Source organism: Patella vulgata, chromosome 5 (assembly GCF_932274485.2).
Source record: "Patella vulgata chromosome 5, xgPatVulg1.2, whole genome shotgun sequence".
Classification (NCBI taxonomy): Eukaryota; Metazoa; Mollusca; class Gastropoda; family Patellidae; genus Patella; species Patella vulgata.
The window spans coordinates 49881148-49900437 of NC_065883.2; the positions used below are offsets into that span (position 1 = coordinate 49881148).

The 19290-nt window shown below is 37.9% G+C and overlaps 2 pseudogenes; one reads left to right on the forward strand and one right to left on the reverse strand.

Moving 5' to 3' along the window:
- Positions 1-13359: 13359 nt before the first annotated feature.
- LOC126821448 (uncharacterized) lies at positions 13360-16480 on the forward strand (annotated as a pseudogene).
- Positions 14843-15669, reverse strand: LOC126821195 (uncharacterized; annotated as a pseudogene).
- Positions 16481-19290: the final 2810 nt, after the last annotated feature.

The following is a 19290-nucleotide window of genomic DNA, read 5'->3' on the forward strand; positions in this document are numbered from 1 at the left end:
ACTTTCATGCTATCATCGAGCCGAGCAAGATGAGTTTCTCTTTACGACCCGTAGACTTTTTACAGGATTGGTCCCACGTTCCGGCCATAGATGTGCCACAACGAGTACACGACACCTTTGAAGCCATCATTGAGGAAATTCGTCAAACCTTTTCTTCAAATACTCGTCGAAATTACCACTGTGTCTCTTCTTCACGTTTGTTCCACCGCTACCTCTGCCATCGGGAAGAGACATGTGACAGATACTCATTGACATGCGCTGATCCAGTCGAAATTCTTCATTACTCTGTAATACGGCAGCCACTTTCTGTAAAATGTCTTCGGCTTTCAAAAAACGATGCTCGCGGAACGGTAACCAGATGGGTGATTTGAGTCCTGGGTGACTGATGGCGATTCTAACGCAGTCACTTTCTCTGGCGTCCAAGGTTTGACGAATTTCCTCAATGATGGCTTCAAAGGTGTCGTGTACTCGTTGTGGCACATCTATGGCCGGAACGTGGGACCAATCCTGTAAAAAGTCTACGGGTCGTAAAGAGAAACTCATCTTGCTCGGCTCGATGATAGCATGAAAGTGCCCAAACCTGTCGCGTCGCTCCCTTTTATCCCCCTTATCCCGTGACGTCATCAAACGTTCGATATCGTACACCCCACGTGATATAACGTTGCATCACGTCTATATTTAGCCCCCAACGTTCAATCTACGATGCATCTCGTTATGCTAAGCACTGTGACGTCACTCCATGAATGGACTCGTATGTGACGTCATACTCCTCAAATGGATTCATCCTTACGGTTATAAAACGACACACCACCCCATCTCTCATTATCTTGCCGTGATATCTTCGTCTTACCTGACGAACTATTAAAAACACCTCCCAGGAAAAGACCCCCTCCCGAATTAGTGGAGAGCATTAGACGCAACCGACATAAAGTGCGTCGCACCCTCACGTTCTAGTGAGGACAACGGCCCTTTTCAGGGCCAACATAATCAATGCAAAAAGAGTTGTTCTCCCTTCCCCCTTCCTCTTCTTCTGCTCTCTCTCCCTTTCTTCTTCTGCTCTCTCTATCTATCTCTCTCCCTCTCTTCTTTCCCGTCTTTCTCGCCCTCCTGTCACGGAGTGCAAGGTCAGGTCACCACTAGGTCACGACGAACTAGGTCAGGTCACTCAGTGCAAGGTCAGGTCACCACTGGGTCACGACGAACTAGGTCATGACGAATTAGGTCACGGGGTCACTCAGTGCAAGGTCACGGGGTCAATGCCAAGGTCACGGATCAAATGTCAAGGTCAGTGCGTAGCCATACAAGCGCCCCTACTACTAATAAAACATGCTAGCGAGTTAAGGTTACATAATCGTTATATAATCACATAGTGATGCTACCATGAACTCCAGGGATGTCGATAGCGAACAGGTGTCAAGTTGGCAGGAAGCGTCTATAACATCAGATAATCTGTGATTATGTAACAACTTGCTCCGGGGTCTGTCATGTGTCACATCAGATGCGGATACAAGAATGACACCTCATGCAGTAACGCTTGCTTGGTAGATGCACTACGGATGGCTTAGAATGTACAGTATCTTGTGCTTGTACTGTCTTGGGTTGCAGCCAGAAATACGGCCAAAGGATTAAACTGAATATTGCCTAGTTTTGTGGGGGTTATTTTCGTGTTTTGTGGGTAGAATTTGTTTGTTTAAATGTTCACAAAGCAGCCTGTACCCCCCTTTATCCAGAAATATGTAGTTTGTCTCTAGATATAGTTTGGTTTGATGAAATAATGGCTCATATTGTCTGGCATTTTAGTTTTTACTATCATCTAATCACCCCACAACATAATGAATGATTTCAGTGTATTCCTTGACCCGAGTAACATACGTTTAGACCCAAAAATTATCGTCCTAGAATAAATACTATGGGAGTTATGGGGGATTATTTGAAATGTCGGTCGTCTTGGACGCCATCTTGAATTTCGCAAATGATCAAAGGTGACCGGAGTTCACCCGGCAGATTCTGAAATAGGACACCATAGGCTACTAAAATCAATCATAAAAAAACTTTATAGACAATTTCCAGATTCACTCGAAATATTGAGGTTTGACGACCGGACAAACTGCTTTGATACCGAATAAGCGGGTTTGACGTGAGTTCTGGTGTCTTAGAGAACTAAGAATAAGCGGGCTGAAAACTAGTTTGTTTTTGTAACACTGACTGGACTGGAATTCAATCTGGTGAGTGAAATTCTACCTGCACTGTACATGCACATGAGCATTAGGAGGGGTGACCGAAATGTCCAACCGGTGAAGCTGAGCAGCCTGATTGATTACATTCGATCCCTTGGTGGTGAGCTTGACAAGATCCCTACCATTATTTAGGTCATTGTCGCAAATTATGCACGTATCCATGGCGAAATACGGCTCTTTTCACAAAATTAGCAAAAAAAGTTTCAAATATCTGGGGAAAACCCAGACTGGATTGCAAGCCAATCATCAGAGCTTAACACAATGGTTCTCAACCCTTTTTTGCCAACGGCACACCTTGGAACACATGAAAAAATGGCGGCACACCTGACTAAATATATATGAAAATATTTGAATTTTGCAATTAAAACATGGCAAGTCATAGACGGCATACAACCGTAGACACAGACTAGTCATAGACAAATAGAATGACACTATTAATTAGGTTATTGCCGCCAATTATGCACATATCCATGGCGAAATACAACTCTTTTCACAAAATTAGCAAAAAAAGTTTCAAATATCTCGGGGGAAAACACAGACTGATTTCCAAAGAAAATCGCAAGAGCTTGACAACATCCCCATCATTATTTAGGTTATTCCCGCAAATTATGCACGTATCCATGGCGAAATACGACTCTTTTCACAAAATTAGCAAAAGAAAGTTTCAAATATCTGGGGAAAACGCAGACTGGATTCCAAGCCAATCACCAGATTGGATTCCAGTCAAATCAGTCAGTGTCACAAAAACAAATTAGGTCACAGCCCGCTTATTCTGAGTTCTCTAAAACATCAGAACTCACGTCAAACCCGCTTATTCAGTATCAAAGCAGTGTTTTGACGTCAAAATAACGGCAGTGTGGCATCATGACGTCATTGTGACGTCAGGGCGTCACACCATGACCTGCTGGCGTTGTGGTAATTTTATTTTCCGATTCGTTGATATCACTTTTGTATCTGATGATAATACATTTATTGCTCTAAAAGGAGCCGTTTCCAAGATATGGAGGCCAGAATATCCAATTGGCGGCCATCTTGGATTTATGCTAATTAAGGAAACCGCTACAGGGTTTCAGCGGACAATTTTGAGTTGGGAGTCCTTTAGACACCCCTTTACTAGATTCCAGTGAAAGAAATTATTTTGCAATTTGTTCTCGGTAGTTTTTTATTTCTCTCCGTCTAGTATGTTTCTGTTAAGTTTCAGCCATGTAACTGATGACCATATTATTAGACCCGTGGGGAGATTTTGGGCGTGGTCCGACTTGGGGAAAGCCCCAGAAATTTTAGTTAGATTTGTAAAATATTTACTCCAGCTATGGATACCTTTGCTTCTAGAAAGTTTCAGCCATGTAACCTATGACCATATTATTATTCCCAGTTTTAGGGCGTGGTCGGACAGACTTTGGAGCGATATGACTTGGGGAAAGCCCCCAAACTTTTGGTTAGATTTTTGAAAATTATATTTTCCAAGTATGGATCTTTGTTTCAGGCTCAGCCATGTAGCTAATGACCATATTATTAGCCCCATTTTTAGGGCGTGATGATCTAACAGACTTTAGAGCGATCTGACTTGGAGAAAGGCCTCAAACTTTTGGTTAGATTTTTCAAAATTATATTTTCCAAGTATGTTTCTGTTAAGTTTCAGCAATGTAACTGATGACCATATTATTAGATCCGTGGGGAGATTTTGGGCGTGGTCAAACCTGGGGAAAGCCCCAGAAATTTTAGTAAGATTTGTAAAATATTTACTCCAGCTATGGATACCTTTGCTTCTAGAAAGTTTCAGCCATGTAACCTATGACCTAATTTGTGGCCCCTTGAGGGGTACTTTAAGGTGCTGCTGATTTTTACTCTTATGGACACCCACTACAAATTTAGGGCCGGGGGGGGGGGTCAAACCTTTTGTAACTGATGACCATATTAATTTCTCATTAGCTCCTGGACTATGTGTTGCTGTAGATTTTATTTGATATGGCGTATGACCGTCTTCATTAGCCCTGTCGGAGTGGGACGTTAAACCCCATTTCATTTTCTTGGACTTTGGCCCGTGATTGTACCAAAAATCGCGTTTTTAGATTGTGCTGATTGTGGACCCTCTAGAGGTCACAATTTGTATCCGATTTTAAAAACCCTTCAAATATATCACGTTACACCATAAGGACGATTGAGTTTGAATTTCGTGAAAATCTGACGGAGATTGCCCGACAAAATGTCCGCTCCCTGTACGTAAATAGTGTAAAAGTATGTCACCATTTTTATCCGATATTGATGAAAGTTAAAGGGGTCTTATGGGAGAAGATAAGGAGTTTACGTAATAGATAACGTAAACAGAATTTGCTGAAAATTTCAGTCAAATTGCTCCACTCTGAACCGAGATATTAGCTATTGAATTTTAGGTTAGCCCCGTTCATCGTATACCGGTACGATAAAAAAAAAACAAAGTCCCAATTATCTATTTTTACGTTTTGTCATCCTTCACAAAATGTATTGTAATCCGATAAATATCACTGACACCGAGAGTTGATTATGGTCTGGATAAGTTAATTAATGTCTAATTAATAATTTAGATAACATTTCAGGCCTAAAGAAAGACCTGCAATAGGCAGATTTAGCTCTTGCATAAGGTTGAATATGTTTTTAGTCCAAATATATCATCAAATCACCCAGTCTGTACGCGGGAATGTATCATTAAATGAGAAGGGGTATTAGGTTTCCGAGAAACGACATGTTATTTCAATGTGATTTTATTTCTTTTTTTTAATTTACTATTCCACACACAGTGTTTTGAAGTCACTCTCCCTTTGTGTAGTTTCAAGTCACTTCAATACCGGTACCTAAAATGTACCTGTGTATAAATATATTCTGATTGTGTGTTGCTGTAGATTTTATTTGTTGAAGTTGTTTTTTTTTAGTAATGTCGGAAATGAATAGACTATAGCAAGACCGAGAATGCGACTGGGTACAACTAGTTTCAAGTAATTTGGAAGCAACTGGCCAGTAGATGAGGTACCTCAACTCTCGACTCTGCGAGGAATGATACTATTCATTTGATATTTGTTGTTTATTTCATGCAATATCTGTAGTTTATCTTGTCCAAAGGTATCTCGGATCGGTTTTGTTTGCTGTAGTGCAGTCAGTACTACACTTACAATTACATATAGTTCCGAGCAGCTCACTGTATGTAATGCTAAACCTGTAAGGGTAAATCTCTTTGGTATGTCCAGGTTGTTTTTTACTGGACAACAATACACTGCGCCAATTACAGTTCACTACGGTCGTTGCGTTTGTTGGTTCTCTCGATTGTTGGTTCTCAACGTTTCTAACAGAACTGTTATCGAGCGACATCAAATTTATTCCTGTCACAGTTCTGTTAGTCCAGTCTACTGAGGCAATGTGAGTAGAATCGTGACGTAATTACATAACAAAATTTTTTTCCAGCTACGTTATATGCCTTATAGACGAAATTCTTGTTTTCTTCTAAATTTGGCTATATTTGACATAGAGAAACAGCTAGAAAAGTTTTGGAATATTAGAGTCATGTCGGATATCAGAAACATGGTCGGATTATGTGCACTACAGAAACCAACATATGTCTTTTCAACTTTTGTATGAATTGGGGGACTATAAACATAAGATTAGAGAGTCCACATTCCACACACAGAGAACAATCTACTTTGAGAATAGATCTCGGTCCCAAATGACGTTCAGAATGGCGTTTCAGAAATGTCACCACTCACCAGATATTAAAACATTTAATACGCCCACCAAGCAGTCGTGTCTCAAATGAAGCATGCCCGAAAGGATAATATAAAAGATTGAACGAGACTTACCTTAATTTGAAGTTCGATCATAATTCTATCATCAATCAAAAGTGATGAGGGATTAAGTGAGATAGCAATGCGCATGCGTGAGTCAGTCTTTAAAGAATACTGGTGCTTTGACAGTTCCAGGATTAAGTGTCTAGAAGGATGGGTAATGAAAAGTATTTATTTTAGCGAGGAGGGCACTTAATCCCCTATCACTATTGATTGACTGATAGAATCACGATCGAACATCAAATTAAGGTAAGTCTCGTTCAATCTTTTGGTTTATTAAACAGTATTTATTTTGAGAATATTATGCAATATATAAGCACAAAGGTAGGCTTATATTAATTTCCTTCCCCTGGTTTGGGTGTATAAAATATGTACAGTTTCAAATATTAAAATAATATATGATACAGACAAAAACTAATTACATTATTTTAGTTATGGTACAAATAAGTAGATAAGCATTTTTGAATAAATAAATTAAATGAAAAATATAAAAAAAAGAAAATGAAAAAAAAAATGAATAAATAAATAAATAAATTCCTCAGCCTAAGGTTGTGTTTTACGGAGTAAAACGTTTTGAATGTTTAATATATTTGTAAACAGTTTTAAAAATATCGGTGTTGACGTCTGGAGATATTTCGGCATTATCATAGAACAAGGCAAGTAATACTTCTAAAATACATCGGTAATAAATGAATGATATTATTGCGCAGGAGTGTGTAGTTTGGTCAGTGTTCAGTGGTTTCAAGGTCGAGATCACAGTCACATCGAGGATTGTCATATATACTCTTCAAAAAAAGTAGGGGGGATATTCAGAAACAATACAAAACTGAGGTAACCAGTGTATGTTAATAACAGGCCAATGAACATAAACAGTTCATATGGGCGGCTTATCTGACGACCCCATTTTACTCGCAAAGAGATACACTGTCAAAAGTGAAAATGGACGTTTTTGATTTTTGTCTTATTGACCGATCGCAGCTGTCGATCAAAATAATAAATCAACCAATCAAAAAACGCCTTCCATTCTGCGCGAGCTGGCTATATTTTGTCTGTCATTGTGCCCGTCAACTTAGCCCGCCAGACGTAAATAAGGCTGGGGCTATTTGCCACATGTGGTAAGACAACTCGGAGGCTATTTGCCACTTGTAAGTCTCCGCACCTCAATTATCAACCGATTTCAATGAAACTTACAGATCACGATAACATTAATAATATCTCAGTGTAGCCAAAATTTCGACCACTTCGGGTCACTTCGGGTAAGCAGTTTCCGACATATCAAGTTACCTCACATTTCATATGGCACGACCGCAGACCACGATTATGAACAGATATCCACGAAACTTACAGATAATAATATGATAATATTAATAATATCTCAGAGTAGCCAAAATTTCGACCACTTCCGGCTAGCAGTTTCCGAGATATCAGGTTACCACACATTTCATGTGGCACGGCTACAGACCGTAATTACCAACCGATTTCAATGAAACTTGCAGATAATTACATTATTAATATATTAGAGTAAGTAAAGTTTCGACTACCTCCGGTTAGCAGTTTTCGAGATATTTTAAAGGGACGTGTTCGTGTCATACGCCGTAGTTAATTCTTATTTCGTGAGTTCCTTGAATTGAAACAGAAGAGAGAGTTTAAGTTCCAATACTGTATTGTGTCAAATCATAATAAAATACAAAATCAATACAATGTACAATTTTTTAAGTCAATAGATTTTCAAATGAACAATGAGTTATAAAAGAATAGGGGGGGGGGGGGCTAACTCACTTGGCTGTGCAGAGGCACTATTTGTAAACCACGTTATATGTGTAATCGTAGAAGGTAAGACCTGTACTTGATGAGCGGGCGTAGCTGCCGTGTTACATCTATATTTAGCTAATCATTTGCTCGTTTGATTTAGCTCTTAAAAGCTTACATATGCAATTTACGCTCATATATGAAAAGTAAATATGATTTAGCGCGCATATTAAAGTGCAGCCAACACTTTTGAGCTCAAACTGAACATGGACTAACGAATATAATTTTTGAACCATATGTTACGATGGTTAGTAGGAAATGATAAAATATAGTACAAAAAGGTTGACGAATATTTACACGTGAAATAAAAATAGAACTACGACTGTACAATATCTATTAGTAGACTATGCTTAAATAAGTCAATAATTAAACCAATCGAAATATAAAAATTTAAGATACATATGGGAAATTACATATATACAAGAAATAATGTTTGACTTAATATAATATAATAGAGAATAAAATCATGTAAGAAATAAAAAATGCAAATAACATTTTAGCTGATGAGGACAGCAAAAGAGAATAACTTGGCTTAAATTTGAATTAAAACAAAAGAGAGAGTTTAAGTTACAATACTGTATTGTGAAGAAGTTGAGTCCTACATTCGTATTTAAAGGCAGATTAAGGATTAACTCATTGAAGACACCTAATTAGTCAGTTGCGGTCACATGGGGTCTAAACCTGCCATGGTCTGAGTGCTTCGGGCCTAATTGACATTCATTGTTTTAGTTAATCCTTTAGTTCTTCTTCAGTGAGGAAATACAGTATTGTTATTGGTAGCCCTAACTCTCTCAAGATGGTAGCCAACGTAATTAATGGGGGTAATTAATTTATTTAAAACAATGAAATGAAAATTATATCAAGGGATATTAATCTGAAAAGGCTACCACGTGCATTTAGCCAATTCTAAATGACTGTCTGTAATCTACCCCTCTATAATATCCCTAGTGTTCGTTTTTGCTTTTGTCGTACAAAGCTAAGCAAGGAAGGAAAATACAAGAAAATAACATATACATAAAAACGTAATTTTAAGGAAAAGAAAATTAAGGTTGGAGTACTGTTCTCAAACCTGTGAAAGTACCATATATGCAAAATTATCACTGTACATAGGGTTTTTGTGAACTATGATCTAGGGCGTATAGATAATTTTGATGCGCGACCAATATGTAGACATTCAATTGCTGTCTTAATATTCGCTTCAACCTGTACACCTGGGATAAGGAGATCCGTACGCGATTAGTTACAGGGTATGATCTATTGGTGATGATGCTAACATATTGGAGGTTAGGATAGTCAAGGGATACTTAAGGCCAAACAACTTAGGAGACTCTTAGATTTGAAATGCGCGAAGGGTGATTAAATGTGTAGTAGGAAGTATACGAAAGTGAAAGATGATAGTTATATCCAATGAATTACAAAATTGGATAAATGCGGCGCTCTGCATTTATCCTAAGCACTATGTAACAGAGAAGAGGATCTCTCTTATAAAAAATTGGTATCACTATCATTAGAAAGAAATTGAAATTTAAAAGATTTATTTTGATTTTGTAAAATAACGAGTTCAGAATTTTCGGTTCTTGGCTTTACCATCCATGGTCTTTTTGATGTGGAAATTCTGGATCATATCTGAATGAATTTTATCAGCAGAAAGCCAACATGAATCTCTTTGGTCCTTGATTAATAATTGTTGGTTATTGACGGTCGTCATCTAATGATAGTATATAGAGCAATACAGTTCCACATTTTTGAGCCATAGTGTAGCGTTTTCTGACTTCAATCCATGAAAAGTTGGAATGGTAAAGTGAACTGAATTCATTGTCCTGTTTTGACTGTTACTTCGTGTTGATATAGACGACCGTGATGCACTTTGAACCATTGTATTTGTACTTATCGTTGATGACGTTGAGGCGGTAGCACTACGTGTTACAATTGTGTTTTTATAGTTGTCTGGTGTTGCTCCTGTTTCTTGATTATCTGGATTTATACGGTCTCTTTAAAGGCAACGCTCCGTAAATTTTAAAGGGGCGTGTTCGTGTCATACGCCGTAGTTAATTTATTTTGTGTGCCGTACCGTACCTTCGAATTAAAACAGAAGAGAGAGTTTAAGTTACGACACTGTATTGTGAAGAAGTTGAGTCCTACATTCGTATTTAAAGGCAGATTAAGGATTAACTCATAGAAGACACCTGATTAGTCAGTTGCGGTCACATGGGGTCTAAACCTGCCATGGTCTGGGTGCTTCGGGCCTAATTGACATTCATTGTTTTAGTTAATCCTTTAGTTTTTCTTCAGTGAGGAAATACAGTATTGTTATTGCAGACCGCAATTATCAACCGATTTCAATGAAACTTGCAGGTTATAATTACATTAATAATATCTCAGAGTAGGCGAAATTTCGACCACTTCCGGTTAGCGGTTTCAGAGATATCAGGTTACAACACAATTCATGTGGCACAATTGCAGACCACAATTATGAACCGATATCCATGAAACTTACAGAATATGATAACATTAATAATATCTCAGAGTAGCCAACATTTCGACCACTTCCGGTTAGCAGTTTCCGAGATACCAGGTTATCACACATTTTATGTGGCACGGCTACAGACCGAAATTACTAACCGATTTCAATAAAACTTGCAGATTATAATTACATTAATAATATCTCAGAGACGGCAAAGTTTCGACCACTTTCGGTTAGCAGTTTCCGAGATACCAGGCACACATTTCATGTGGCACGGCTACAGACCGCAATTACCAACCGATTTCAATGAAACTTGCAGATTATACTTACATTATAATATCTCAGAGTAGGCAAAGTTTCGGCCACTTCCGGTTAGCAGTTTCCGAGATATCAGGTTACCACACATTTCGTGTGGCACGATTGCAGACCACATTTATCAACCGATATCCACGAAACTTACAGAAATGATAACAATAATATCTCAGAGTAGCCAAAATTTAGACCAATTCCGGTAAGCGGTTTCCGAGATAACAGGTTACCACACATTTCATGTGGCACGACTGCAGGCCGCAATTATCAACCGATTTCAATGAAACTTGCAGATTATAATTACATTAATAATATCTCAGAGTAGGCGAAATTTCGACCACTTCCGGTTAGCGGTTTCATAGATATCAGGTTACCACACATTTCATGTGGCACAATTGCAGACCGCAATTATGAACCGATATCCATGCAACTAACAGAATATGATAACATTACTAATATCCCCGAGTAGACAAAATTTCGACGACTTCCGGTTAGCAGTTTCCGAGATATCAGGTTACCACACATTTCATGTGGCACGGCTACAGAACGCAATTACCAACCGATTTCAATGATAACATTAATAATATCTCAAAGTAACAAAAGTTTCGGCCATTTCCGGTTAGCGCTTTCCGGGATATCAGGTTACCACACATTTCATGTGGCACGGCTACAGACCGCAATTACCAATCGAAATGAAGGAAACTTGCAGATTATAATTACATTAATAATATCTCAGAGTAGGCAAAGTTTCGACCACTTTCGGTTAGCAGTTTCCGAGATATCAGGCACACATTTCATGTGGCACGGCTACAGACCGCAATTACCAACCGATTTCAATGAAACTTGCAGATTATAGTTACATTAATAATATCTCAGAGTAGGCAAAGTTTCGGTCACTTCCGGTTAGCAGTTTCCGAGATATCAGGTTACCACACATTTCATGTGGCACGATTGCAGACCACATTTATCAACCGATATCCACGAAACTTACAGAAATGATAACAATAATGTCTCAGAGTAGCCAAAATTTAGACCAATTCCGGTAAGCGGTTTCCGAAATAACAGGTTACCACACATTTCATGTGGCAAAATTTAGACCAATTCCGGTAAGCGGTTTCCGAAATAACAGGTTACCACACATTTCATGTGGCACGACTGCAGATCTTAATTATCAACCGATTTCAATGGAACTTGCAGATTATAATTACATTAATATTATCTCAGAGTAGGCGAAATTTCGACCACTTCCGATTAGCGGTTTCAGAGATATCAGGTTACACACATTTCATGTGGCACAATTGCAGACCACAATTATGAACCGATATCAATGAAACTTACAGAATATGATAACATTAATAATATCTCAGAGTAGCCAACATTTCGACCACTTCCGGTTAGCAGTTGCCGAGATACCAGGTTACCACACATTTTATGTAGCACGGCTACAGACCGCAATTACCAACCGATTTCAATAAAACTTGCAGATTATAATTACATTAATAATATCTCAAGGTAGGCAAAGTTTCGACCACTTTCGGTTAGCAGTTTCCGAGATACCAGGCACACATTTCATGTGGCACGGCTACAGACCGCAATTACCAATCGATTTCATTGAAACTTGCAGATTATAGTTACATTAATAATATCTCAGAGTAGGCAAAGTTTCGACCACTTTCGGTTAGCAGTTTCCGAGATATCAGGCACACATTTCATGTGGCACGGCTACAGACCGCAATTACCAACCGATTTCAATGAAACTTGCAGATTATAGTTACATTAATAATATCTCAAAGTAGCAAAAGTTTCGGCCATTTCCGGTTAGCGCTTTCCGGGATATCAGGTTACCACACATTTCATGTGGCACGACTACAGACCGCAATTACCAATCGAATTGAAGGAAACTTGCAGATTATAATTACACTAATAATATCTCAGAGTAGGTAAATATTCGACTACCACAAATTTCATGTGGCACGGCTACTGACCGCAGTTACCAACGGATTTCAATGAAACTTGCAGATTATAATGACATTGATAATATCTTAGAGTAGGCAAAGTTTCGGCCACTTCCGGTTAGTAGTTTCCGAGATATCAGGTTACCACAAATTTCATGTGGCACGACTGCAGATCAGACCACATTTATCAACTACTTCCGGTTAGCAGTTTTCGAGCTATCAGGTTACCACACATTTCATGTGGCACGGCTACTGATCGCAAGTAGCAACTGATTTCAATGAAACTTGCAGATTAAAATTACATAAATAATATATCAGAGTGGGCGAAATTTCGACCACTTCCGGTTAGCGGTTTCAGAGATATCAGGTTACCACACATTTCATGTGGCACAATTGCAGATCGCAATTATGAACCGATATCCATAAAACTTACAGAATATGATCACATTACTAATATCTCAGAGTAGCCAAAATTTCGACCACTTTCGGTTAGCAGTTTCCGAGATATCAGGTTACCACACATTTCATGTGACACGGCTACAGACCGCAATCACCAACGTGAAATGTGTGGTAACCTGATATCTCGGAAAACGCTAACCGGAAGAGGTCGAAATTTCTCGGAAACTGCTAAACAGAAGTGGTCGAAACTTTGCTTACTCTGAGATAGTATCAATGTTATCATAATCTGTAAGTTTCATTAAAATCGGGAAACATTTGCGGTCTGCCCGTAAAGGCAGGTATTTCCAGCAGACGTTAACCACCAACCCGTCATAATAGTAAAGAGATGTGCTTGGGGTGCGTGTAATTCGGATAGTAGATAGCCGGAGAGACTGACAGGGGGGATAACATTTATTCCTTTCCCAAAGCTTGGAATAACACGCGATAAAGCCAGGCGATGGATACGTTTATGCGGACGACCTTTCGAGCAGTTAAACGAAGAGAAACGGGGTGAGCGGAGAAAGGCCAAACATTTATTTGTGCGCACTAAGGTTATTATTTATTTATACTTTTAGACCTATAGACTATTTGCCTACTATATTCTTTTTTTCAAACAAAATGAAATACCCGTACTTGACTACTGCATCATCATTTTTCTGATGCACCACCACTGGCACTGGCACCAGTATTATATTATATAGGCTAATTAATATGTCACATATGTGGCTGTTTTGCCAATGTGACATTAAAATGTTAGGTCAAACATGTTTCTAAATTTATTCCGTTATTGCACCAGGGCAGAAGTGACAGCCAGCGCAGAAACAATCTTTTTCATAATCATCAATATAGAACTTGATCTTATTTCAATTTGAATTGTTTCTTGTTTGACTCCTACAGGCCTGCAGGCTGAATAGTTCAGGCATGAGCCTCAATTTCAAGTTTGAATAAAAAGTTAACAAAAAAAAAAAAAAAAAAAAAAAATAGTAAGCTGTAGGCAGACAAAGCAAATCAAGTTGCCAATTAACAACTTGGTAATTTTCAATGTGAATGAAATGGTCATTTAATTATGTAAACTTACTTATATTATTATGTATCATAATAATAACATTCTTCTTATTTTTTTCCCCCTTTTAGGACTTTGTAAATGGTCAGCCAGATCCCATCGCGGCACTGCACTATGATCACATTACTCAACCAAGACCATCACCCAAACCCAGAAGTAATTATATTGAGAAACCTGCAGTGGTTGAATCAAAGGTTTTAAGGTACGGTAACAATGGGTTTATTAGCTTTAGAATAATTATTTCCCGTGCTCACATTAAGTTTGTGTGGACTGGACGTTAAAATCCATTTCTCTCTGTCTTCCACTACAGACTGTTCTACATGTATATCATTTTAGATATATTTCATTTAGATCCTGGTATAAAGTACACACATTCTTATGCATATAAATGTAAGTTATGGTAATAGCATGAAATTAAAATAGAGAAAGTTGTGTTAATGCTGGATTTTTTTATTAATGGCTAGTCTAATTATTATATTTATTAATATAAGACGCCAGGTTTTAGCAGCAAACAAGAAAATATTTTACTATTTACAAAATTACAGTCTCTGGTATAAAAGTACTGAATATATTTATATGTACAAATTTTTATATTTATGTACAAATTTTTATATTTATGTACAAATGTACAAATTTTTATATTTATGTACAAATGTACAAATTTTTATATTTATGTACAAATTTTTATATTTATGTACAAATTTTATATAATTATGAACTTCTTTTTACAGAGTTTCTATAAAGTAAATGCTTTGAATAATAAAATGGTACAGACAGAGAATGCAGTTAATGCTGCCACAGGTTAGTTAAACTTATTTTATAGACATGTAGAATTTTTAATAAGAAATGGCCTTTAAATGTTCAACATAAAAACATGATAATTTTGAAACAAGCTTCTGCATGGTTTCTTTTTCGGGATATATTCTCTGTGTGCAGAAATACTGCCTCGTAAAAGTGACAAAGTCGCAAAATTGAGCCCCAGTTATGAGAAGTTGTCCCTTAACCTGAAACCAGTGAATATGGTTTCTAGACAATTTATATTCTGCATCATTTTGCACTAAAAAGAAATCTTTCAGTGTATTGCATGCTTCTGTAAGTGTCATTTCTCGGGCTGAAAAAGGGCATTTAATTTCAATGAGCCAAGTCTCGCCTTTATCACAAACAACTGCATCTGCTTTAGCACCTAAAAATGGAAAAGCAGGATTTATTACAAGTCCAATGTCATGAATATGATTTCCAGTCTGTTTTATATACATTTGTTTAGCAATGGTTTCATTTGCTTGCCCATAAGAAGTGGGAACAGAATAAAATTACTTTTGTCAAATGTGTTTTTTAAAAATGAATCGTTTATTTCTTTCTTTCTTTTCATAACAGCTCCAAAATTTGAGGCAGTAACACGAAACTTTCTTTGGTTCATCGCACTTCATCCAGGTGTTATTATTATTTCTTGTGGATCTCTCTATTTTACATCTATTTCTTTCCACTCAACTATTATCTTTTCTATCTGTTCTAAATCAAAATGTACAGCAACAGATTTTGGAAAAACTATTTTACCACAGTTATCTGAGTTCTCTGCTCTTGGTTATGTCACTTGCATATGGGGTAACTGAAATACATATTATAATCTATTTACTGTTCATATTTTTCAGGATTTCATCCGATGGACATCTTTGCCCTTGCTGCAGAAAATATGAAAATGAAGGAAGAATATGCAAAGTTAATTTCGGAAAATGAAAATCTTAAACGCAGTCAAGTTCAACAAGTAGATAAAGGAACTAGTATCGACCTATCAGCGCAATGTTTTAGTTGTTCAACTTCAAAAAAAGATTCAATTCAATATTATACTGGCTTTTCATATGACCGTTTTTATAATGAATATAAGTTATTTGTACCAGCAGATTATTTACCGTTTGAATTTTCTAAGAATACTTACAGCTTACTCAGTGTTTCTCTAGACGATCATCTTCTATTAGTGTTAATAAAATTAAGACAGGACTTATCAGATATGTTTGGAATTTCTTCTCAAGATTGTAGCTGTTTATTTACTAATTGGATCAACTATATGTTTTACAGACTTGGCTCTCTTGTTGTATGGCCACACAGAGACATTATCATTGAAAACATGCCAGAACAATTTAAAACTGATTATCCCAACACAATGGTCGTAATTGATGGAACAGAAATAAAAATTCAGAGACCAAGTCCCCTCCATAGACAGTCAATGTTATTCAGACTATAAATCTTGTACCACACTGAATGGTCTTGTTGGTGTCGACCCAAGGGGATCTATTGTGTTTGCATCTATGTTATTTTCTGGATCAATCTCAGACAAAGAAATAACGCACAGAAGTGGCTTTTTGGACACTTTAAAATCATTGTTACATTCTTTTTAATAGGAGGTTTTCTCCCTATTTTTGATTGTTTTAAATGATCCACAATGTGAAATTTGTATACACTTTGAAGTTTATTAATTTCAAGATTATCAAGGTCCAACATGTGGAGAGTTTATCCTGGCTGAGCAGACAACGGTAACATAATAAGCACTAATTTGATTGTCAATTTTTTAACACTGAGCTGCTTTACTGGTGAAAACCTTCTTAACAACTGTAAAATTAAACGAACATCCCATGTTGCATCACATCTTGGTAACTGTGGGTTTATATAAAACAAACCTTTCATAAATTTACATATGAGAGGATGAGCACCTACTGAGTGTCCATCTACACAAATAAACTTTGATCGGGCACACCTGGCTGCATTTAAAGAACTATAACCGATTCCTTGGTTATGTAATAACAAAAGAACATCTAAGATGTCTGCTAAAGATGGTTTGGAAAAACTAGCCTGTCTTTCACAACAAAATATTGTCCACTTTCTAAGTATACATCCATATTGTTTTCTTGTTGAAGGCTTCCAGGAAGCTGCGATAATCTTGGCTGCTTCATGAGAAACTCCTCTCCCTCCAAGCAGTTGCTCGATACAATAAATTATGTCAAATGAATTCTGTTCCACAATGGATGTGTGATTGGTTGATTTTCAGTAGATTTCTCTTGGCAGGCAATATCATTGGCTTGAAACACATAATGAGAAATTTGAGAAAACCAAGTTTGGGTTGGCCAAATCGTTGCAATGATAATTCTTTGCAGCCATTGTTTAGAATTTTTTGTATGCCCCTGGACAGGAGACAAAATGGAGGAAACCAGTTTACTTGAATCTGTTTGGATATTATAGACCGGCTTTGGCATAACAATCGTTTTTTCCCCTGAATTTCATTCCTAGAATTCTCATCAAGAATCATACACGCATCAAAATTGCACTGACTGAGTGTAAGGTATTTGATTTTTACAAAGCTCAAGATATTTAAAATGGAGTGAGCCATATATTGTGACTGGAACCACATGATTTTGATCGCCAGGACAGAATTTCAGGTTTATATCCCCATGATGGTGAGCTTGTTTCTACGTATCTGGAACTGAATCAGTTTTCGGCCAAATCTATTTCACTTGTGCACCAAGCGTTCCTCATTATGTCACCTGAAGTGAGGCAGATGTTCCCTTCTGTCGAAGCTCTTCTCATCTCACACTGCTGAACCCTGCTAATTCCTGCTCAGCCGAGCGATCCTTCAGCACTCTGCGCAGTTCAAAACTTGGCTGCCCAACTCCATGACGCAAAAACGATTGAATCACTTGAGGGCGTGTGCGGTGCATAATGACCCCCTTCATGTCGCCAAGATCGTAGAACGATTCACTTAACTTCATGAACAATTAATATTTATGCAGCTTTGATGTAGGTAGTCAATTTTTCCATATTGTCATCATATTTCCCCTAGTTACAGCCTTCATCGAAATAACACTGGTACAGTAAACTGTTCATAATTATTTATTTCGTTTGGTAATGAAATGTTCCAGGTTCCAGGGTTCGTCCCCCCCCCCCAAAAAAAAGTTATGGCAAATCCACGCCCTTGACTGGAACTGCTGAGTTATAAAGGCCAATTAATTTCCCGTATGAGAATTTCATAACCATGCTTAGTGATATTCATATATTTTTCATACTATTACAGTAATTTTTTTCAGAATTAATAATGAAACCTAGGAATGTACGTAATTTTTTTTGAAGGTGTAAGAACTGATTTTTCATTATTTATATAGCACCCCAAGGATTCTAGTTTCGATATCATAAGTTTTAACTGACACTATAATTCTAGTGTCCAGTCAGATTGAACGTAAATATACTCTTCAAAAAAAGTAGGGGATATTGAAATGCAAATAACTATGCAGGTTGTGATATGGTAAATAGTCATGGACACTTGACATGCTTTGAGAGTATGTACACAGGTGAAGAACTTATCGCCCCAACAGAACCACTGAGCTGCAGATACGACACGCAATAGCGCCATTACACGTGGGAGGGGTTCATTGTCGTATTTGACACTTCAAGGAAGGGTTGATGAAAACTGCCATGTGCTGGTTTATCCTATCCATGTTTGCTTTTCTATCGGTTCTTGCATAAGATTTACTGTTTAGCGTATCTTTGCTTTAGTGTGTTACGTTTAATTTGAAATGAGACGTCTTCAACATGATGAACGTCTACGTGCTATTGGCATGCTCCAAACGGGTTCTACACAGCGAGCAGTAGCCAACATGCTTAATGTGTCACAGTCTGTGGTCAGCAGACTGTGGAACCGGTAACAACAAACACACAATGTTGATGATAGACCTCGTGTAATATTCTCAGATGAGTCCAGATTTACTCTGGATTTCACCGATAGGCGTGCTCGCGTTTGGAGGCGTGTAAATGAACGTCATGCCAACGTAAACGTCAGACAGTATGACAGATTCGGGCGTGGGTCTGTTATGGTGTGGGGCGGAATCACCACGACTGGCAGAACGGACTTGCATATTGTTCAAGAAAGGGTCACTGGTGTGTACTACCGTGACCACATCCTGACACCGACAGTTCTGCCCTTTGCTCAACGTGCAGGTCGACGTTTCATCTTTCAAGATGATAATGCCCGCGCCCACCTTCAGCGTCACCATATTGTCCATATGCCTTGGCCAGCCATGAGTCCTGACCTTTCCCCTATAAAGCATGTCTGGGACATGATCGGGAGACGTGTTCGCCAACGTCAACGTCAACCGACAACACTGCAAGAATTGGCCGTGGCACTGCAAGAGGTGTGGGTCAGATTGCCCCAAATCGTGAT